At 43.5% G+C, this 23,880-nt stretch overlaps 1 long non-coding RNA gene across 1 annotated transcript; it reads right to left on the reverse strand.

Annotated features, from left to right (window-relative positions):
- Positions 1-1,594: 1,594 nt before the first annotated feature.
- LOC137353018 (uncharacterized) lies at positions 1,595-18,159 on the reverse strand. Its single transcript, XR_010969802.1, has 6 exons — positions 18,038-18,159; positions 11,206-11,230; positions 8,135-8,188; positions 6,686-6,766; positions 5,352-5,457; positions 1,595-2,865 (listed from the first exon to the last, which is right to left on the reverse strand). It is a non-coding gene; the product is annotated as an uncharacterized lncRNA (long non-coding RNA).
- Between the last annotated feature and the right edge of the window lie 5,721 nt (positions 18,160-23,880).

A 23,880-nucleotide genomic window follows, 5' to 3' on the forward strand; every position in this document is an offset into this window, starting at 1 on the left:
AGGCCCTTCAGCCCACCGAGTCTGTGCCGACCAACTACCTCCCATTTATACCAATCCTACATTAATTCCATATTCCCTACCACATCCCCACCTTCCCTCAAGTCTCCTACCTACACTAGGGGCAATTTACAATGGGCAATTTACCTATCAACCTGCAAGTCTTTGGCTGTGGGAGGAAACCGGAGCACCTGGTGGAAACCCACATGGTTTGGCTAGTGTTGGTTCAACTTCATTCGAGAGCGCTAACGGACAGAGGTTCAGATAGACTTTAGTGGTTCACGTTCCAGAGTTAATGAAAGTTCACAGGATGATTGGTGTGCTGTAATTCAGAGTTTTCTTGTGTTCATTGGCTATGACTTCAGTGCATTGCTATTATAAGCTATCTCTCTTCCCTTGTTGGTTCCTATTTCCACTTCCCCCCCCCCCAAATCAAAATCTTCATCTAATTTACAGTTGTACTGTTACTAATTTTAAAAAACTGCAATACAGAAATTTAATCAAAAAATTGGGCTATAAATAGAAAACTTTTCTTGCAGTGCCTTGCTGCTGTTCTTTCAACAGGAAAATAGGTTATTGTCTCCAGATACTGCTGCCCCTTCCCTTGGTGCCAAGATGCTCATTGGCCTTTGCACCAATAACTGCCCCATTAAAAAATTCCCAATTAACTTCCTTAAGGGTTCTCCAGGTCAGTGAAAATTTGATAGAAATGCCAGACAAGAATAAATAGGGTTTATACTGAAATTACAGTGGCCGGCCAGGAGAATCGCCTGAGAAAATTCTTTGGCACATGTTCAGTTGAGGCACTGATTAGCATTTGGCATTTTCCACATTCTGTATCTTTTCTCAAATGAGCCCAAGTTACAAGTGCTCTTCTGCCTGAAGTGGACCTCAGGCCTAAAGGCTGGCTACCCAACATGCGTCAGGTTCGGGTCAGACACGCTCCATCACTACCTCAGGTGAGGTGACTTTAATGTTAATTTATTTTTTGGACTTTAAAAAGGTGGTTTTGCTACAGTTATTTGAAGCTTGTGCAGGTAAGGAACAAAGTGAAAAACAGAAGGCAAGTTAACGGATGGTTGGGTTGGGCTGGGCCGCATTTACAGAGCCGAGGAGGCCTTTATTCCAGGCCCAGCTACACTGGACGCTCCAGCTCAGGGTTGGTATCTCCATCCATCTCACTAATAGGAACATTGGAGATCTCAAATCATACGCTACAGTTGGGAGACAACTTTACATCTTTCAGTAATTTTTTTTTTAATGTTGACTTTTGACATTCACTTCCTTATGAAACTTGTATGAATAGGCATGACTAAATTCACATTTTGTACATTTGTGTTCTTCCTCCTTTTATGAAAGTACATTTACACACATTTTATGAAGCTGTAATATATATTAATTGCACAGTGCTAGTGGAAGGGACTCTGTCCAGTGCATGGAATACATTAAAGGAAGATTAATATGATTTTACAAGGATTGTAGAAAAGATGCTGCTATAATTATAACCTAACTCACAAGAAATACAAAACCCATTAGACATTTTGCACTAGTCAGCAAAACAAATTCATTAAAAAAATAAAAAAAAGGACAATACAAGCAAAGTCAACAACATTTTTATTGCAATCCAATACAAGATTGAGGCTGGTGAAAATGTACCCTCTTGTTGTTCCATAAGCAAAACATTGGGAGTTCCCCCCCCACCCCCCACACCCCACAAATTATATAGATCAGCAGCATTATACAATTCTTTTAAAAAGTCAGCCGGAAAACAAGAATTTATAACTCTTCAAAAAACACAGGCATCAAAAAGCAACTTAAACCCTGCCTGTGGAAGTAATATGTTGCTGTCAATCACCAAATTATTTTTACTACTGTCATTAAAGGGGACAAATGATTTGCTGCTCTGTACCATGCTTCTTGACTGTAACCTGCTAATCTGGCCCACACAATATTCCTGGGCAGTTGCTTCTGAGCAGGTCTCTAAGCAATTGTTTCACTATAATCTGAAATATAATCTAATGGCTCGGACGGAAACAGAATTCACCCAAAGACAAATGGCAAGGTGAAACGTCAGCCAAGGTCAAAGTGCAAACTTCTACAGTAAATTTGTTCTGCAATATATTGGGTGCATTCATTTCCAACCTGATGGTCTTGGTATTTAGCTAAAAACAGTGCTTTATTATTGGTTCAGCTTCCTCTGTTTTGTATTGGTTTATGCCATCACACAGCAAAAACAGAGATTTTTGTCTGTTTATATTGCAACATTAGCAGTGAAGCCTTTTCCATTTTGCAGTGACTCAGAAGTTACAATACAAATCCACATTTCAGTCTCAAAAGCGACTTGAGGGGAGCATGAAATGTCCTTGGAAGAGATAGTATCACACCGTTAAGGTTTACAAACGATGGGCAGTTGATGATAAAACTTACTCAGGACTGATTTAAGTCTGCTGTGTGTGGGTAGGCTATATTTCAGATAAGTAGTTGCAGAGTTCTGATGTTTGTGTACAAGCATACTGGATCAGACAGTCCTAATTACAGCCAAGCAATACAAAGTGTACTGCAGGCTACAAAAGGGGATAACTATACCCTTTAATTCCAAAAGTAAACATTTTTGATTGTGTTGTATATAAAAACTTAACATCCACTGCAGGAAAAAGAATACACCACTGTGCTTAAGTTGTGGGGATGGGGAGAAAGCAAAAAGCGAAGTAACGTGTAGGCTGAAAATTCACAAGTCAAACCCCGGATAACTTTGGTCACTGCGACATCCCACGTAGACATCAGGGAACAGCCGTGCCTTTACAGACGTTTCAGCCATCTCCATCATGAAGTGTTCAGCCGAGGTGAACAAAGCAAATGGATGTTTAACTAGATTAGAGAAGACACACACACACAAACTAGTTATAAAATTAGTGAAGAGTTACAAGAGCAGTAAATTGTCCATCTTTAAGCATACCTTGAGCTACACTGGGATATCTGGATGCCCAATCTATGTGGAATGCCAATTCATGACATCAAAAATCTCATGTTCCATAAGAGTGCACTCTTATGGAACTTTAAACTTCAGATTTATATAGAGTGTCCTGTCATTTAGGGCACCATGGGCATGAAATTGGACAGGAAATACAAAACATCCTGCCTGTTATTCAGTTATATTGGCCAATATTGAGTGCTTCTATAGCAGGCAGCAGATGTGATGCTGCCTGTTGTGTGTCCACCCAACTTCAGTTTCACCCCTTTATCCATTTTGTTGTTTTACTTTTCCCTCTCTCTTCCCCTCCACCTACCCAGTTTGAGGAAAAGGACAAAACCAATTTGAAGCATTAGTCCTACCTGCTTCTCTCCACAGATGCTGCCTGGCATGCTGAGCATTTTGCTTTTTGTTAACATTTAATAGATGTTTGAAAGAGGAATTATAGGAATACGGCAAGCAAAAGGGAATTAGGACTATAGCCTGTCTGGAGGATCAACAGGGACTAGTTGGACCACACGGACTATTTTTAAGGTTGTAATTTCTATGCAACTTCTCCCCTTTTAACTCAAAGCTGCTGACTCCAATCGCAGGGCCAAACTACTACCTAACTGAAACAAGCCAACAAAGCACAGCCTGGGAATTTAATTGAAAACATTCTGCTTTGTCTGGCTTAGTAATATACCTTTACTTAGCAGAACCACCTGAAAGTTTGGACGGCTGTACATTGCATTTTACATATATCCTGTAAGACTTTAATGCAGCAATCAAGATCCTTTTTTTTTTTAAATTTAAGATAATTTAGTAAGAGTTACTGCAGGTGGCATGACTACATGTCTATTTAAACTAATTATTAACAACTCCTAAAGTTTTTCATCTTTTGGTAGTTAAGACAGAAATCTTAATATAGCCGCATTTTTGTCCCATTCAGCAGCTATTTTGAATCCTAATGTTGTGGAGCAGATTTTAAAAAGAATTTATGAACACAGGAACAATGATGGGCAGTCTGGTCCATCTCAACCTGTCCCACACAATTGAGATATCTTGTGTATCACGACATATACCAGTGGCGCAGTGGTTAGCACCGCAGCCTCACAGCTCCAGGGACCCGGGTTCGATTCTGGGTACTGCCTGTGTGGAGTTTGAAAGTTCTCCCTGTGACCGCGTGGGTTTTCGCCGGGTGCTCCGGTTTCCTCCCACAGCCAAAGACTTGCAGGTGATAGGTAAATTGGCTGTTGTAAATTGCCCCTAGTGTAGGTGGTAGGGAATATGGGATTACTGTAGGGTTAGTATAAATGGGTGGTTGTTGGTTGGCACAGACTCAGTGGGCCGAAGGGCCTGTTTCAGTGCTGTATCTGTAAATAAGAAATAAAGCAAAACTATGTGGTATCGAGGGGTGAAAAGCAGGCGTATTTGGGTGAGGGTTGATGGAAGTAGGACATGCGTTTACACACGCACACGCGCCCAAAAGAAAAAGTGACTGCATTAGGGGGTTTGCTGAATTGCTTTACATATAAAAATTTACAGTACACAAGGAGGCCATTCGGCCCATTGTATCCTTGCCAACTGAAACAGCTGTCCAGTCTTATCCCCCTTTCCAGCTCTTGGCCTGTAGCCTTGTAGGTTACAGCATTTCAAGTACTTCTCTCTGCATCCCATTTGCCCCTTCCAGTGACTTTCAATAGGCTATTCACCGGATATTCTAACAGAGGCTGATCTTGTCCTCCTATTACATGCACACATTCACACTTCAGCACAGGTCATTGGATGGTGAAGAAGTGGGAAACCTAGTTGAAGTTTCATCTCCATCTCAGGAACACTGTAGGTGTCATTACTACCATCCTAGTTGGGTCACTTAACTGCTTCACCATTACCAGTGAAATGTCCCAAAGCACTTCATAGCAGCATTACCAAACTAAAATTTGACTCTGCCACTTTAGGATAGATGACCAAAAGTTTAGTTGTAAGCAGCGTTTTTTAAAAAAAAAGCAAGGTGGAAAGGTTTAGGGAGAGAATTCCAGAGCTTAGGGGCCCAGGAAGCTGAAGGCACACTTGCCAACGGTGGAAATGATTTTTGTTTTAAATTGGCAATGTGCAAGAAGTTAGAATTGGAGGAGAAGTCCAGAGATTTGAGGGTTGTAGAACATCAGAGGTAGGTGGGGTGGGGTGGGGGGGGGGGTGGAGTGGAAAGAGGTGGCACGCAAGGCTATAGCTGGATTTGAAAAGAAAAGGATGAGAATTTTAAAATTGCCAGTGTGCATAGGTGGGCTATAATTAACTCACCTGAAGTGAATCAAACCTGGGACTTCCCAGATCTGATGACTCAGTACCACAACACATGGTGCATTTACCCACTAATTCATCATATTAAAATCATTCTCACCTGATTTAATTACAGCTTCTGCATCATGTTACTGCTGAAGGGCTTCTTTGATCCCATTGACGAGCTTCTCAAACTTCACACCGTCATCAACAAAGCCATGTCCGTCCTGTGGGAAAAGAACAAGTGAATGTATTAAGTGATCTGGTTTTAAGACCGGCATAGTATTTACTGGTAATAACATACACGAGATTAGAAAATTAGAATTGGGCACAAAAAAAAAAGTGTATTAACTGGAGAGCAAGTTCTGAAACAAACATTCTGTACAACCCTTGTTGAAAAAGGACAAAAAGATATGAACTTTAAAACATGCCATGCTGAATGTGCAGAAAAATAAATACATTTTTCAAACTACAGGACAGAACTTTATGGAAAATCTTTACAAAGCAAATTAAAAGGAGGAATTCTTACTATAGAGATCCCTTCAGTTTCAAAAAAAAAAAAAAATGGAGTGGCTGGTACACAAGATTGCCACTTGCAGTTCTGGGACCCCAGTTGAAATCTATTACAGACCCTCTCTACTGGCCTGACTTCTGTCTGAAATGGATGTGGGTAGTCCTTATCCATTTCCTAATGGGTGCAAATTTACAAAAAGAAACCTCATTTATAAATTAGTACAAAAAAGTTGTCAACTCACTCAAGGCTATCAAGATAGCTGGGAAACTGAAGAATGGAACTTTTATTATTCATTCTCAGGATGTGGGTGTTTCTGGCATTTGTCTATCCCTAGGTACCGAGCTGGTGGAGGGGCTTCTTGATACAACTGATTGGATGGTTGCTAGGCCATTTCAGGGGTAGTCAATAGTCAACCACATTGGCAAGAGACTGGAGTCATGTACAAGCCAGACCAGGCAAGGACAGATTTTCTTTCCCTAAAATGTAGGACATTAGTGAACCAGTTGGGTTTTAAATGACAAGCTTTGTGGTCACAAAGAATTTAAATTCTCAAACTGCCATGGAGAGATAGAACTGATGTTCTCTGGATTGTCATAGTATTATAAATTAGATTAATTGGGGGCATTATTTCTATGGCCAATGGTTTCCCCTCCAGTATGTTACCAGTGTTCTTCCTTCATTCATGAAGGAGGAAAGCTACAAAGCCACAGAAAGCATCACAGAGCTTGATCCTATTCTGGTGTCTTGGATGTTGCACATGTACTTTCCAGCAAGGGTAGGAACCCTGGTTTATTTCAGCTGTTCCTATTCGGAGACACAAGACAACCAAAAGCAGCAACCCAACTATTTTCAGTTAACTAATCAAAACTACATGGCATGGTTCCATAAAATACAGCCAAAGAGCCCCCAATTACAGATTTAACACAGCCACGCACACTAACCATTTTAGAATGCAGAGGTTTAGCTGCACCCTTTATCCAAACTTCAAAACCGCCTCTACTTCCACCAACACGTATTCCAGTCTGAAAAGGAAATTTCAATTAAAATAAAAAATCTCTATCTTGAAAATTTCACAACTATGGTCCTCTGTGTACAATACTGCCCATTCTGGTTTTACAATCCACTAGTTTGGTTAGATATATGTGTTTTAAATTCTTCATCACAATAAGTGGTGAATATTTATATTTCCTATACTCATTAAAAGCTAGCAACTAAGTATATAGTTGCATAGTAAAGATAATTTGCACATAAAGCCATTAAACTAAACAAGTGAAACATGAAGGATGATCAAAAGTCATTCCTTTATTTGGCAACCTCCTGTTCCATTCAGCTGCTTGAGCCTGTTCCACCATTCAACGAGATCATGGCAGATCAGTGACTTAACTTCATATACCCATCTTTCCCCCCACCCCACATACCAAAGAAAAAAAAAAAGTTAAAACTAACAATGGATCTATCAATTGTTTTTTGTGGAAGAGTCCCAAACTTCAACTATCCTGTGTTTAGATGTGTTTCCTAATTTCACTCCTAAAAGGTCTGGCTCGTAATTTTTAGACTATACCTCCTAGGTCCTAGACTCCCCAAGCAGTAATTTCTCCAGTCTACCTCATCAGTTCCCCTTAATATCTTAAACTTAGATTTAATCACCCCTTAAAACTTCTAAATTAAAGGGAACACCATGTCACCCAGCCCATGATGTAATTAGTTTGAACTCCTAGTGTCTAATACTTCCACTCCCCTATCTGGTCTATTATTACAAATGTATATCATTACTTTAAAAAAAAACAAGATCGATCAATTTTAAAATTTACTTTTCAAGAATTAGTGGAATAGAGGAATCCAACTTAAATAAATACTCCATGCAACACTTTGGTTCCAAGTGCTTTGCTCCATGCCAAACATAACTAGTCAGGGTTGAAATAATCAGAGAAAATGATGGAAATGCCATTTCTGACTGAAGGTCAATTGACCTGAAACGTGAACTCCGTTTTGCTCCGCACAGGTGCTGCCTGACCTGCTGAGTATTTCCAGCACTTTCTCTCTCAAATTACCAGCATCCACAGTATTTTGTATTAGCCAGGGTTGAATAAAGATTGCAATTAGTCAATCATTACTGCATTTATAGTGCAATTATGTAGTAAGAGATCACAATCTGTATAACAGGAGCATTATTAAACAAAATTTGGCACCGAGCCAGAAAAGGATAACTTCAGACAGATGGCCAAAAAAAACTTGATCAAGTTACTTGAAGTCAATGTGATTTACTGAAAACCAAGTAGCAATACTAGTGTTTGTTTTGAAACATTGTTAAAATAAAAAAAAACACTAGGTAACAGCAAGTGACTTGAAAGCCAAGTTTTTCAGCTAATATGTTGGTAGTGCTCACTTACTATTTTCAGTTCATCAGGAAACACCTCTTCGAGGTCATCCTTCAACCTGTTAAACTAAACACAAAGATTATGTTCAAACAAACATTTAAAAGCAGTTATGCAAATCTTTACTTTTCCTTCCACAATGTCAAACCAAGCCCTTCACCTGCAAAGAATGAGGAAAATTCATTTCACTGCATGAACATTGATTTTTAAAACAGTTGAAGAACTTGCTTTAATAAAACTGGAGACTTTAGCTGTAGAGAGACATTAGCATAACAGACAAGTACTTCAAAAAAAGGACAAAAGGGAGCTATTCCTTGCTCCAATTTAATCCACAATGGAATTTTGATTACCAGACGTTGAAGCAGGTTAACCACTAAGTTGACCGAATACACAGACATGGTCAGGCCAGTTTAGTCACATGACTGTTGGAAGTTCAAATTCAAAAAACTCCTACAGGGAATTTGAACTCAGTAAAGCAGAGTTTCTCTGTTCTCATCAGCTTTGGAAACCCATGAAGATACAGGAACCCCAAGAGAGAAAAGCCTCTGACAGGGAACAAGGTGCAAGAATATTGAGCCCCAATGAAATGCAAGACTACTTACAAAAAGGTCTCTACATTGAGCTCAAAGCACAGCAACAAGAAACTCTTCTGATATTGCCTCAAACCTCTCCATTTTATTTTTCTTCTCTTTTCTGTCTCTATTTGCATGTGTATTTTGCATATGCATGCTAGTATGGGGCATGGTGCGTAATCTATAGGTGTTAACCAAATTAGAGTTTAAGGTTTAACAAATTTAATTTTTCATTAAACCAGTTTGTACTGATTTCTTTACTTTATAATTGGCAAGTGAACAAGGATTCACCAAGGGGGAGCTCAAAACAGTATGTTTAAAATTAAACCCTGTTACAATAAGACTAGGTGAAGACAGTAAAAGACCCCGACATACTTTTCTCACCTGGTCATAACTACCTCAGTCAATCTCAATACAAAACATGAATTTGGTTTTTATATTCAAAGTTTGTTCACCAACTGATACATGCGTGAATTGCACAACATGAATTTTCAGTGCGGAATTAGATTATTTGCAGGGATTGCCTCAGAGAGGAGAGTTTGAAACTATCATATAGCAGGCTAGTCACCATTTGGCACAACTACAGGATGAATGGCCTTCTTCTACATGGAAAGAAATACAGTCAGGTGACCTACTCTGCCATTAATAAGATCATAGCTGATTCTTCTACCTCAATTCCACCTTCCTACACTATCTCCATATCTGTTAGGGCCCAAAAATCTATTGACTTTAGCAGTTTTGAATATACTCAAATGATTAAGTATTCACAACCCTTCAAGTGAAGAAATTTCTCCTCATCAGTCCTAAATGGCTGACACCCCTTGTTCGGAGACTTACGACCAGGTGAGAAAGGGGTCTAGGGGTCCCTCTCAGCCTTCACCTGGTCTTACCGTAACAGGGTTTAATTTTAAACAGTGTTTTTAAGCTCACCTTGATGAATCCTTGTCAACCGCTTTCCAATCATAAGGCAAAGAAACCAGCACAAACAAGTTTTATTAGGTTAAAGAATAAAGGTTGAAATTTATCAAACTTAAACTCCAATTCGGTTAATGCCTATGGATACACAACACACCCATGCTAGCATGCACACGTAATACAGACATGCAGATAGAGACAGAAAAAAAAAAAAAAGTGGAAAATCGAGGCAATATCTGAAGAGTTTTTATTACGGATCTTCGAGCTCACTGTAGTGTCCTTGATCGTAAGTAGATCTTGCTTTTCGTTGGGGCCCAGTATTCTTCTTAAACCTTGCTCGCTGTAGGAGACTTTTCTCTCTTGGGGTTCATGTGTCTTCAGTGGATTTGGAGTTCCGTGAGAAAAAAAAAGATGGGAGCAGACAGGAGAGGAGAGGCTGTGGCGAGCCAGCCAGCAGAGATCTTTTCAGTCCAGAAGAAAACAGACACTCAGTTCAAAAAAAAACCCTGGACCAGCCAGTTGGTCATGTGACCAGCTGGTTGAACCAGATTGTGGATTGTATCACCTTAGCAGTCTCTGGAATGTTCCTCTTACACACACTACCTGGTGACCAAAGTCCATTTTAGGATAAGTGGAAAGGGAAGCAACCTCTCTGGTCCTGATTGGAATGCAAAATGTCCTCCATCCAAGTCTGGCAGCCCCTTTCTTCCCAGCAACAACTTGAAATTTAATGTCCTAATAGCAAAACTAATATGCCTCATTCTTGGCAGGTGGGGGCCCAGCATGACACCGACATGTCTTAATCGGAGACTGTGACCCAGTGTTCTAGATTCCCCAGCCAGGGAAAACATTTTCACAGCTTCTACCTGGTCAAGCCCCTTAAGAATTTTATACACTTCAATGACGTCACCTTTCATCTGGGATGGGCAATAAATGATGGTCCAGCCAGCAACTCCTACATCCCATGAACGAATAAAACAAATTCTTCTAAACTCCAGGGAATATCGGTCTAGTCTACTCAATCTCCCTATAGAACAATCCCTTCATGCCAGGAACCAGTCCAGCGAGTCTTCATTGCACTCCCTCAAGGGCAAGTATATACCTCCTTAGGTTAGGAGACCAAAATTGCACATAAAAAGATTGAGGGGTCTTGACAGGGTGGATGTGGAAAGGATGTTTCCCCTTGTGGGAGAATTTAGAACTAGGGGTCACAGTTTAAAAATAAAGGGTCACCCATTTAAGACAGATGAGAATATTTTTTCCCCCTCAGCGGGTCGTGAGTCTTTGGAATTCTCTTCCTCAAAAGGCAGCGGAAGCAGAATCTTTGAATATTTTTAAGGCAGAGGTAGATAGATTCTTGATAAGCAAGGGAGTGAAAGATTATTGGGAGTAGGCAGGAACGTGGAGTTGAGGCTACAATCAGATCAGCCACGATCTTGTTGAATGGCAGAGCAGGCTCAAGGGGCCGAGTGGCCTCCTCCTGCTACTAATTCGTATGTTTGTATGCAGGTGTGGCCTCACCAATGCCTGGTATTCTGTGCTGCAAGATTCCAGTGTTGCAGAATGATTTACAGTTTTATGTAAAAGATAATTGCTTACCTTACTGTCATACCCTCAGGAGCCACTAGAGAAAAAGAAAAAAAATGGTCATCACCTTCAGATATAAAAATCATTTTTCTACTTACAGAATTTTTATTTTTTTTTTTAAATCATATATTCACAGTATATGAGCAGTGTTGCCAGCTATTGCTCTTGTTGCCTCAAGAAAGTTGTAAGCCATTGAAACTGTGATTTCAATGTAAAGATTTTTTAAAAATTGGTTAATAGCCGATTAGTTGGAGCAAAAGAAATCAACTCCTTCAACATCTCCTCGTTTCAGACCGACACTGCATGAAGCAATCACTGCACAATGTTAAAGAAAGTTTGAAAACTTGCATATTCAACATATACAAGTTCTGAGACACTCAGGACCAGTCTGCAAGTGAAGCAGAATTAAATGGGCAGAAAAAGATATTTGGACCAGAGTATAAAAGTTTGTTTCAAAGTCTACATGCTGTCTTTATATTTCCTTAGAATTTCTTGCTCAGATTAACAATGTAAATTCTGCATGTATTACATAGAAATTGCATTATGGAAATAGGCAATTTGACCCATTCCAGTGTTTATGCTCCACACGAACCTCCTCCCACCCAGTCAGCATATCCTCTTTTCTGCCTCATGCCTTTATCTGGCTTCCCCTTAAATGCATCTATGCTATTTGCTTCAACCACTCCCTGTAGCAGCAAGTTCCACATTCTCACCACTCTCTGGATAAAGAAGTTTCTCCTGAATTCCCTATTTGGATTTATTAGTGACTATCTTATATTTAGGAGCCCTAGTTACAGTCTCGCCTACATCTTCTGTACATCTACCCAATCAAATAATCCTAAATCAGGTCACCTCAAATCAGTCTAGTCTTCTCTGGAACCTGTTCAGTCTTTCCCGATCAGACACAAATCAGTGGCAATGCTGCACTGACAAGTTTTACTGACAGAATGTCCATTATAAATGTAATTGGAAGAATTTCCAATTAACAAAGTTCATGCTGACCCAAGATTTTTTTAAAAATAAAGACATGTGGTACTTGCACTGTGCTAGGGTACACACCGCAGTCTGTGATGCATTGGGGGTGGGGTGGGGAGTGGAAGGGAAACGGGGTTAAAAAAAAGACACACACACACCTTTTAATTACAATTTCAGTAGAAATAATTGGAACCAAAAAAAATAGACAACTAGGAGGGTTTGGCTGAAAGCAGCAACCAGTTTGGCTCCTAGTTTCAATCCCAATGCCTCTGGCTAAAAAGAGGGTGGGTGGAAGAATTTTCCTGACAAGACACAGTCACAGCCAATTGGATGAGCTATTAGAAACAGAATCTGCTGCAAGGTAGGAACTGACATCACTTGGGAAGGTAAAGAATTGCAAAGAGCACGAGCAGACCCAACTCGCAGCATGAATGAAGGGAGGAGGAAATAAAGTGGTCAAAATAGGTCATACCTTTTCAACACCAGAAGATGCAAGTTGAAGGATGTGGGTTTTTTTTTTGAATGATGTATTTTCAGAGAGTGTTTCACACTCCTGAAAGGTTTGTCCTCAATGCTTACATTGAGAACTCAATAAAATGTACATTTCTTACTCATTGCAATTTTACAACTAAATTCATTTATGAATGTGGGCATCATTGGCGAGGCCAACATTTATTGCCCTTGAGAAGGTGGTGGAGAGCACCCTTCTTGAACTTCTGCAGTCCATGTGGTGTAGGAACACCCACAGTGCTGTTGTTAGGGAGGGAGGTCCAAGATTTTGACCCAGAGACGGTGAAGGTTGATCAATATAGTTCAAAATCAGAATGGTTAGAGACTGGGTGGGAAGTGGGGGGCAGGCGAAAAACACTTGCAAGAGGCAGTTTTCCCATGCACGTGTTGTCCTTGTTCTGCTAGGTAGTAGAGGTTGCAGGTTTGGAAGGTGCTGGCAAGAGAGCCTTGGTGAGTTGCTGCAGTGCATCTTATGGATAAGTGCACACCACTGTGCACTGGTGGTGGAGACTGAATGTTTAAGGTGGTAGATGGGGTGCCAATCAAGTGGGCTGCTTGATCTAGGATGGTGTCAAGCTTAGCGATGTTGGAGCTGTACTCGTCCAGGCAACTGAGGATAATTTCATCATAGTCCTGATCTGTAGATGGTGGACAAGCTTTGGGGAGGCAGGAGGAGAGTTATTCTGTGCAGAATTCACAGCTTGTGACCTGCTTTTGTAGCCACAGTATTTACATGGCTAGTCCAGTAAAGTTTCTGGTCAATGGTAATCCCCAGGATGTTGATGGTGGGTGATTCAGTGATGGTAATGCAGTTGAAGGTCAAGGAGCTTGTTGGAGATGGTCATCACCTGGCACAAGTGTTACTTGCCATTCATCAGCCCAAGCTTGAATGTTGTCCAGGTCTTGCTGCCTGTGGGCACAGGCTGCTACAGTATTTGAGGAGATGCAAATGGCACAGGACACTGTCCAATCATCAGCAAACATCCCACTTGACCTTAGGTTGGAGGGAAGATTATTAATGAAGCAGCTGAAGGTGATTGGGCCTAGGATACTACCCAGAGGAATTCCTGCAATGTCCTGGAACAGGAAGGTTGCACTGGTGTTTGTGAATTCTATGGAATTCAGTCTACTGCTCAGTTTTGATAAGGTTCAATGGACAAGAGAGAAGGTAAGAAATTTTCAACTCATGGAGATAGCATCTCAATAATAATGATCAAAATATACTGTTGTATCCAGGAAAGAGATGTAGATCTGTTGCCCCATGAACTTCTACAGTGTATTTGTGAACTGAAGTCCTTTATAGTAGCAGACATGACTGGTAAGCATATGGTACCATTGAATAGTTACTCAATCCTCCCACTATTCTGTGCACAAGGCCAGCAACAAATAGCTGAAACTCCACACCTTGGACCATGAGACTAGATTGATACTGAATATCAATCAAGTCAGCTAATTATAGTGTATTACACACCTTACACTCCCTTCTGCTTACAGCTACAAAACCAGGATCCCTTCCCTGTATCCCATATTTGACACCAAGCCAAAAAGGAGGACACATTAGAACAGGTGACCAAAAGAGTGAGCATTAAGGACTTCCAGTGATGTTGGTTGAGGGAGTATTGATCAGGACACTGGGAATAACTCCCCCACTCTTCTTTGAAATGGAATCTTTTACATCCACTGGATATGGGGTCTCAATTTAACGTCTCATCCGAAAGAGAGCACCTCTGAAAGTGTAGCACTCCCTCGGTACTGCACCACGAGTGTCGGGTCTCGATTTTGCGCTCAAGTCTTGGATTGGGACTCGAACCCACGATCTTCTGCCTCAGGAGGCAGAGTGAGCAGCACGCTCACCTCGGCTGACCGGGAAGTCATCCTGGGTTCCTGTATCTGAGTATTAAGCAATGACCCCTGTTGGTAAATGTATATGTTGATGTCAGGCAAGAATAAAGATCGGGCCTAGCTAGGATATCTGAACCTAGAATAGTCTACTAACCCTTATTATCAAGATACACGTGGAAGGAGGACTGTTTGAGTGAGGTAGTAGAGGTTTAAAAATGATGGTATTGTGTCAATGCCTTCAAGAAATGGCAGAGAAGAAAATCCTAAAAATTAAAAAAATTCTTTTTAAAAAAGACAAAATAAAGAAACCAGTTGATTTCCCAGCTTAGTCAGAGGTTAAGTGTCAGCAGCACTGGAGCCATAATCCCACACCCCATTAGGTTTGGGATTATACCAAACAAAAAAGTATGGGGAAATCAAAAGGAGTGACTCAGCTTTCTGCTGTTAGAAACTGGTCAGCCCATTTGCTCAGCACCCCCACTCAAAGTGCTGTCCACCAGATGGGTTTGCGTTCTGATCCAATTCCAAATTGGCAGCTACTTGAGTAAAGCTAGAGAAAAAAAAAAATTGAACAAACTAGTCAGGCATGTTTCTCTCCTCGAGCAGTAGCTCTCAAAACTTTTTCATCTGTTGAACACGCAAGCAGGCAAAAAGACAGTCCCCAGACCACTTACAAGTCTATCCTAAGCAGGTTTGGCTCGCTACAAAAAAATGGGAAGAATTGCGTTGGTTTTGACGAGACAGTGATACATTTGGTTCTAAGCCAGAGAGCTTTAGTCTTGTCAGACTATGCCTTTCACTGTTTCCTCTTTTTAGCCCCACAAGTGTTGAAAATCTGATCTTGCAGTTGTAACAGTAACAAATCTTGCTCTATTGTTGTTTGCGCTGAGGACAACTCGTGACACACAAGCGGCAGTGGTGGGGGATGAGGTTTCTGGCCTGTCCTCTTGTATTGCCTCAGTTGTGGCTTTGCACGTTAGTGACTTGTATTTTCGACCAACTTGGCAGACCACACCCAAGAACCACTGTCCTCAAGAGAAGAGGCCAATTAAAACAAACTATTGTGTTTCGGTAGCAGAACAGAGGGACAGAACAGAAACAGAAAATGCTGGTCACTCAGCAAGTCAAGCAAAAACACTTGCATTTATGTAGCGCCTTTCATGACCACAAGATGCTTTACAGCCAATGAAGTATTTTTTTTTTGAAGTGTAGTCACTGTCATAATGTAGGAAATGCAGCAGCCAATTTGTGCACAGCAAGCTCCCACAAACAAACAATGTGATAATGACCAGATCTGTTTTTGTGATGGTGGTTGAGGGATAAATATTGACCAGGACACCGGGGAGAACTCCCCTGCTCTTCTTCAAAATAGTGCGACGGGATCTTTTACAGCCTCTCGTAGGCAGACAGGGCATTGGTTTAACGTCTCAACCAAAAGACGGCACCTCCGACAGCGCAGCACTCCCTCAGTACTACACTGGGGGCGTCTGCATGACTTGAGCACAAAAATCTAGGCTGAGATGTTCTGATAGTGCCTACACAAAAAGTTAATATGTGGCAGGTTTGCTGCCAACACCCCTCCCAGACAATGCCAACCCTGGGAGTACAAGTGACAATAGCTAACCCCAACCCAACTCACTAAAGAACTTGCATTTTTTTAAAAACCTTTTCTGACACCCCAAAGTGCTTTACATTCAATTACATACTATTTGAAGTGTAGGGAGTGTCAGCCATGACTCAGTTGGTAGCAATTTCACTTGAAGGTTGTGGGTTCAAGACCCACTCCAGAAACTTGAGCACAAAAAAAAAAAAAAAATCAAAGCAGACACTCAGTGCAGTACTGAGTGAGTACCACTCTGTTGGAGGTGCTGGCTTTTGGATGAAACATTAAAACAGATGCTCCAACTGCCCTCAAGGTGCACATAAAATATCCCACAGCACCAGTTCAAAAAAAATCAAGGGATTGGAACATAATCCTGCACTGTTATCCCTGCTGTCATTGGTCAACATCCCAAAAACATATTATCTGGTCATTTATGGGAGCTTGCTGTGCATGAATTGGCTGCCGTTTCCTATATTGCAGCAGTGACTACACTTCAAAAAAGTAGCTCATTGACTAAAGTGTTCTGGGACATTCTGAAAGGCGCTATACAAAGCCAGAGAACGGAGTGGCTGTTCTGATCTCTCTCATTATGTCCTTTATCTCCTTGGCATATCACTTCTCCCATGTAACCATTTCCTAACCATCTGGAAACTCTGCTGCCCTTATCCCAATAGATACCAAGTCCCATTCACCCATCTCTTACCCCCCCCCAGGCCCCGTGTTCACTGATTTACATGGCTGGAACAGCAGCCAATGCCCTCAGTTTTAAAATTCCTATCCTTGTGTTCAGACCCCTCCATTGCCTTTCACTCTTTCTTCCCCCAACCTGTAGCCTCCTCCAACCCCACAAATCTGTGTTCCTCCAAATCTGGCCTCTTGCACATCCTTAACTTTAAAATCACATCCCCATTGATGACCGTGCCTTCCGCTGCCTGAGCCTCGAGCTCTGGAATTCTCTTCCTAAAACTCTCTGCCTTTCTCTCCTCCTTAAAACATAACTCGGGTGGCCCCTCAACTCATGTTGCTCAGTAATACTCCCGTGAACTACCTTGGGATGTTTTGCCCCACTAAAGGCACTGTATAAATTCAAATGGTTCTTGTTAGATCGCCTTAGCATTTTTCAGGTCTTTCACCACATGTGACGTCCTTGTGTCTCCTCTTTATTCTGTTCATTCGTGCCATCTTTCACTTCTGAGAGAGTGGATTCCTCAAACTTTAACTAACTCATGGTTTCTTGACAGAAGCATGTTCAGGCCATTTTTCATACCAATGCTTAGACAGTGAATGTTGGTGGGCTATTTGACTATGGGATGCCCACTTAGGAGATTTCTCCCTTTAAATCAAATCACTATCCTATTCCAACTAAAAAAAAACTATCACTACATTTTGGCGTGACACACATAACTCACCACTTAAAACTACTCATTATTTCCCTCCCCAGTTATATGCAATTCTAAATGAATATTCTCTCCAGACAAAGTGCAGAATTTATACTCACCCTGCAGATAATGTAAACATTCCATTGGCTATTTATATTCAATTATATTTATTGTATTATACCACTCAACTCAGGCACCACAGAGACATTCCTGAACCCTGCTCCTGTTGGAAATTCAGTAGCCAGGACATAGATAAAACAAAATCGGTCACCATGCAACAATAGGAAAGAGGTGTTTTATCTGGATGTATTAAAGATGCAAAAAAAAAAGATAGATACAAGTCAGAGCAACAAAATAGCAGAAATCAAACCCCTGGCTTCTTCCTCTGTGGGGCGGGGGTGCAGAGCAGGAGGGGCAATAGGGGAAAGAGAGAGAGGGAAGGGGAATGAAGGAAAGACAGGGGGGGGGGGGAAAGAAATAGGAGAGAGGGGGAGAAGTAGAGCGGGGAAATGAATCAGCTCAGACTCGCTCTTACCAGTAAGCCACTTCGATCTCGAGAACCATTGCTGCAGCAGAGAAAAATTACCACCAATCGCTTTGACCTGATGATTAATCTGAACAGCAACTGCAACCAACAGGAAACTGAACCTTTCAGCCTTTAAAGCTTGTGGAGGCGAGACCACAGGCAGCCGAGGGGGGGGGGGGGGGGTGTGAGGGGTAGGAGGGCGGTACCCACCCTCATGGGATCTAACATCTTCTACTGTCAGACAACCACACAGCCTCCCCAAATTAATGTTTACACTCTCAAATGCAATCAAACACAGATTAATTCATACTTTATTTCAAACTGTCGTTGCTTCTGTATTTGTTGATGTAGTTGACTCACCTCTCTCGAGAATGGCATGGTCCTCTTTTGGAATTGCTACAGCGAAGTGATCCCACCCACAGTCGGATATCAAATTCAAAGCCCCGCTACAAACATGTGTCTGTTTGTCGCAATGTTGTAATTGAAGGTATCCAGCCACATTCTCCAATCTCAATCCACATCCCCCCCGATGTTAAAATCTCTGCACCAAAAAAAAAACAGGCAGCTCTCCATCCGAGAATCATTAGAACGGTTACAGCACAGAAGGAGGCCATTCGGCCCATCGCAGCCGTGCCAGCTCTCTGCAAGAGCAAGCTCACAGCCACACGCTTCTAATTTAACACCAATTTGCATGAATATGTGTGGATTAAACAGGCCCTGTGCGCCACTCCTCACACACACACACACACTGGGATATCAGGAAGATGTGTCGTGATTCTGCTTCCATTTATAGGGAACAGCTGCAGTTTTGGTCTCCTGACCTAAGGAAGGACATACTCGCCCCTGCATGACAGGGAGTGCCACAAAGATTCACTAAACTGATTCCTGGGATGAGGGGTTTCTCTTATGACGAGACACTAAGTAGAGTAAGCCCATATTCCCTAAAGTTTCTCCAACCTTTTCGTGTAAGGGGCCACATTACAATTTTATTCCGACATAGGGGCCTGGTGAGACAATTTTGGAAAGGGAAAGCCATTAAAAATTAAAAATCTTACTATTAATCAAAACAACAACAAATGCACACTTTTGTGAAGAATGTTAAATGAGAAGATTAATTTATTGATGTACTTTCTCTTCACTATGATGAATGTTGATATAGTGAGATACCCGGCATGGTTCCTGCTTGCACAATGCAGCAACTCAGAGTATTCAGAATAGATGTCCATCTGTCAGGACTGACATTAATCTCTTTCCATCGTGCCCCCTCTCTGTGTCTCCCCATCTCTCTATTGTCTCCCCCTCTCTGTGTGTCTCCCCCACTCTCTCAGTGCCTCCTCTCCCACTCTCTATGGCTCCCCCTCTCTGTGTCTCCCCCCTCTCCCTCTCTCTCTACCTGTCCCCACCAGTACTGTACCCCAGTGGTGCACAGTGACAGACCTGTCTCCACCAGTACTGTACCCCAGTGTTGGACAGTGACAGACCTGTCTCCACCAGTACTGTACCCCAGTGTTGGACAGTGACAGACCTGTCCCCACCAGTACTGTACCCCAGTGGTGCACAGTGGCAGACCTGTCTCCACCAGTACGGTACCCCAGTGTTAGACAGTGACAGACCAGTCCCCACCAGTACTGTACCCCAGTGTTGTACAGTGACAGACCAGTCCCCACCAGTACTGTACCCCAGTGTTGTACAGTGACAGACCAGTACCCACCAGTACTGTACCCCAGTGTTGTACAGTGACAGACCAGTCCCCACCAGTACTGTACCCCAGTGTTGTACAGTGACAGACCAGTACCCACCAGTACTGTACCCCAGTGTTAGACAGTGACAGACCAGTCCCCACCAGTACTGTACCCCAGTGTTGTACAGTGACAGACCAGTCCCCACCAGTACTGTACCCCAGTGTTGTACAGTGACAGACCAGTACCCACCAGTACTGTACCCCAGTGTTGTACAGTGACAGACCAGTCCCCACCAGTACTGTACCCCAGTGTTGTACAGTGACAGACCTGTCTCCACCAGTACTGTACCCCAGTGTTGTACAGTGACAGACCTGTCTCCACCAGTACTGTACCCCAGTGTTGGACAGTGACAGACCTGTCTCCACCAGTACGGTACCCCAGTGTTAGACAGTGACAGACCAGTCCCCACCAGTACTGTACCCCAGTGTTGTACAGTGACAGACCAGTCCCCACCAGTACTGTACCCCAGTGTTGTACAGTGACAGACCAGTACCCACCAGTACTGTACCCCAATGTTGTACAGTGGCAGACCTGTCTCCACCAGTACTGTACCCCAGTGTTATACAGTGACAGACCTGTCTCCACCAGTACTGTACCCCAATGTTGTACAGTAGCAGACCAGTCCCCACCAGTACTGTACCCCAGTGTTGTACAGTGGCAGACCTGTCTCCACCTGTACGGTACCCCAGTGTTAGACAGTGACAGACCAGTCCCCACCAGTACTGTACCACAATGTTGTACAGTGGCAGACCTGTCTCCACCAGTACTGTACCCCAATGTTGTATAGTGGCAGACCAGTCCCCACCAGTACTGTACCCCAGTGTTGTACAGTGGCAGACCTGTCTCCACCAGTACTGTACCCCAGTGTTATACAGTGGCAGACCTGTCTCCACCAGTACTGTACCCCAGTGTTATACAGTGACAGACCTGTCTCCACTAGTACTGTACCCCAATGTTGTACAGTGGCAGACCAGTCCCCACCAGTACTGTACCCCAGTGTTGTACAGTGGCAGACCTGTCTCCACCAGTACTGTACCCCAGTGTTATACAGTGACAGACCTGTCTCCACCAGTACTGTACCCCAGTGTTGTACAGTGACAGACCTGTCTCCACCAGTACTGTACCCCAGTGTTGTACAGTGGCAGACCTGTCTCCACCTGTACGGTACCCCAGTGTTAGACAGTGACAGACCAGTCCCCACCAGTACTGTACCACAATGTTGTACAGTGGCAGACCTGTCTCCACCAGTACTGTACCCCAGTGTTATACAGTGATAGACCTGTCTCCACCAGTACTGTACCCCAATGTTGTATAGTGGCAGACCAGTCCCCACCAGTACTGTACCCCAGTGTTGTACAGTGGCAGACCTGTCTCCACCAGTACTGTACCCCAGTGTTGTACAGTGGCAGACCTGTCTCCACCAGTACTGTACCCCAGTGTTATACAGTGACAGACCTGTCTCCACTAGTACTGTACCCCAATGTTGTACAGTGGCAGACCTGTCTCCACCAGTACTGTATCCCAGTGTTGTACAGTGGCAGACCTGTCTCCACCTGTACGGTACCCCAGTGTTAGACAGTGACAGACCAGTCCCCACCAGTACTGTACCACAATGTTGTACAGTGGCAGACCTGTCTCCACCAGTACTGTACCCCAGTGTTATACAGTGATAGACCTGTCTCCACCAGTACTGTACCCCAATGTTGTATAGTGGCAGACCAGTCCCCACCAGTACTGTACCCCAGTGTTGTACAGTGGCAGACCTGTTTCCACCAGTACTGTACCCCAGTGTTGTACAGTGGCAGACCTGTCTCCACCAGTACTGTACCCCAGTGTTATACAGTGACAGACCTGTCTCCACTAGTACTGTACCCCAATGTTGTACAGTGGCAGACCAGTCCCCACCAGTACTGTACCCCAGTGTTGTACAGTGGCAGACCTGTCTCCACCAGTACTGTACCCCAGTGTTATACAGTGACAGACCTGTCTCCACCAGTACTGTACCCCAGTGTTGTACAGTGACAGACCTGTCTCCACCAGTACTGTACCCCAGTGTTGTACAGTGACAGACCTGTCTCCACCAGTACTGTACCCCAGTGTTGTACAGTGGCAGACCTGTCTCCACCAGTACTGTACCCCAGTGTTATACAGTGACAGACCAGTCCGCACCAGTACTGTGCCCCAGTGTTATACAGTGACAGACCAGTACCCACCAGTACTGTACCCCAGTGTTGTACAGTGGCAGATCTGTCTCCACCAGTACTGTACCCCAATGTTATACAGTTACAGACCTGTCTCCACCAGTACTGTACCCCAGTGTTGTACAGTGACAGACCTGTCTCCACCAGTACTGTACCCCAGTGTTATACAGTGACAAACCTGTCCCCACCAGTACTGTACACCAGTGTTATACAGTGGCAGACCTGTCCCCACCAGTACTGTACACCAGTGTTATACAGTGGCAGACCTGTCTCCACCAGTACTGTACCCCAGTGTTATACAGTGACAGACCAGTCCCCACCAGTACTGTACCCCAGTGTTACACAGTGACAGACCTGTCTCCACCAGTACTGTACCCCAATGTTGTACAGTGGCAGACCAGTACCCACCAGGACTGTACCCCAGTGTTGTACAGTGGCAGACCTGTCTCCACCAGTACTGTACCCCAGTGTTATACAGTGGCAGACCTGTCTCCACCAGTACTGTACCCCAGTGTTGTACAGTGGCAGACCTGTCTCCACCAGTACTGTACCCCAGTGTTGTACAGTGGCAGACCTGTCTCCACCAGTACTGTACCCCAGTGTTGTAAAGTGGCAGACCTGTCTCCACCAGTACTGTATCCCAATGTTATACAGTGACAGACTTGTCTCCACCAGTACTGTACCCCAGTGTTGTACAGTGGCAGACCTGTCTCCACCAGTACTGTACCCCAGTGTTATAAAGTGGCAGACCTGTCTCCACCAGTACTGTACACCAGTGTTATACAGTGACAGACCTGTCCCCACCAGTACTGTACACCAGTGTTATACAGTGGCAGACCTGTCTCCATCAGTACTGTACCCCAGTGTTGTACAGTGGCAGACCTGTCTCCACCAGTACTGTACACCAGTGTTATACCGTGGCAGACCTGTCTCCACCAGTACTGTACCCCAGTGTTATACAGTGGCAGACCTGTCTCCACCAGTACTGTACCCCAATGTTATACAGTGACAGACCTGTCCCCACCAGTACTGTACACCAGTGTAATACAGTGACAGAACAGTCCCCACCAATACTGTACCCCAGTGCTGTACAGTGGCAGACCTGTCTCCACCAGTACTGTACCTCAGTGTTATACAGTGACAGACCAGACCCCACCAATACTGTACCCCAGAGTTGTACAGTGGCAGACCTGTCTCCACCAGTACTTTACCCCAATGTTACACAGTGACAGACTTGTCTCCACCAGTACTGTACCCCAGTGTTATACTGTGACAGACCTGTCCCCACCAGTACTGTACACCAGTGTTATACAGTGACAGACCAGTCCCCACCAGTACTGTACCCCAGTGTTGTACAGTGGCAGACCTGTCTCCACCAGTACTGTACCCCAGTGTTGTACAGTGACAGACCTGTCCCCACCAGTACTGTACGCCAGTGTTGTACAGTGACAGACCTGTCTCCACCAGTACTGTACACCAGTGTTATACTGTGACAGACCTGTCCCCACCAGTACTGTACACCAGTGTTATACAGTGACAGACCTGTCCCCACCAGTACTGTACCCCAGTGTTATACAGTGACAGACCTGTCCCCACCAGTACTGTACCCCAGTGTTATACAGTGACAGACCTGTCCCCACCAGTACTGTACCCCAGTGTTATACAGTGACAGACCTGTCCCCGCCAGTATTGTACATCAGTGTTATACAGTGGCAGACCTGTCTCCACCAGCACTATATCTCAGTGTTACACAGTGACACCTGTACAGTAATGCAGTGGAACATCCATCAGTGCTGTAAGTACTTCATAAGGGCAGTGTTTGCAGTGTAGTGGGTTCTTCGTGGCAATAACAGGCCTGTTAGGAACAATGGGGAGGCTCCCGGCTGGCACTTTGACATTTCCCATCAGA

The sequence above is a fragment of the Heterodontus francisci genome, chromosome 40 (genome assembly GCF_036365525.1).
Source record: "Heterodontus francisci isolate sHetFra1 chromosome 40, sHetFra1.hap1, whole genome shotgun sequence".
NCBI classification, from domain to species: Eukaryota; Metazoa; Chordata; class Chondrichthyes; order Heterodontiformes; family Heterodontidae; genus Heterodontus; species Heterodontus francisci.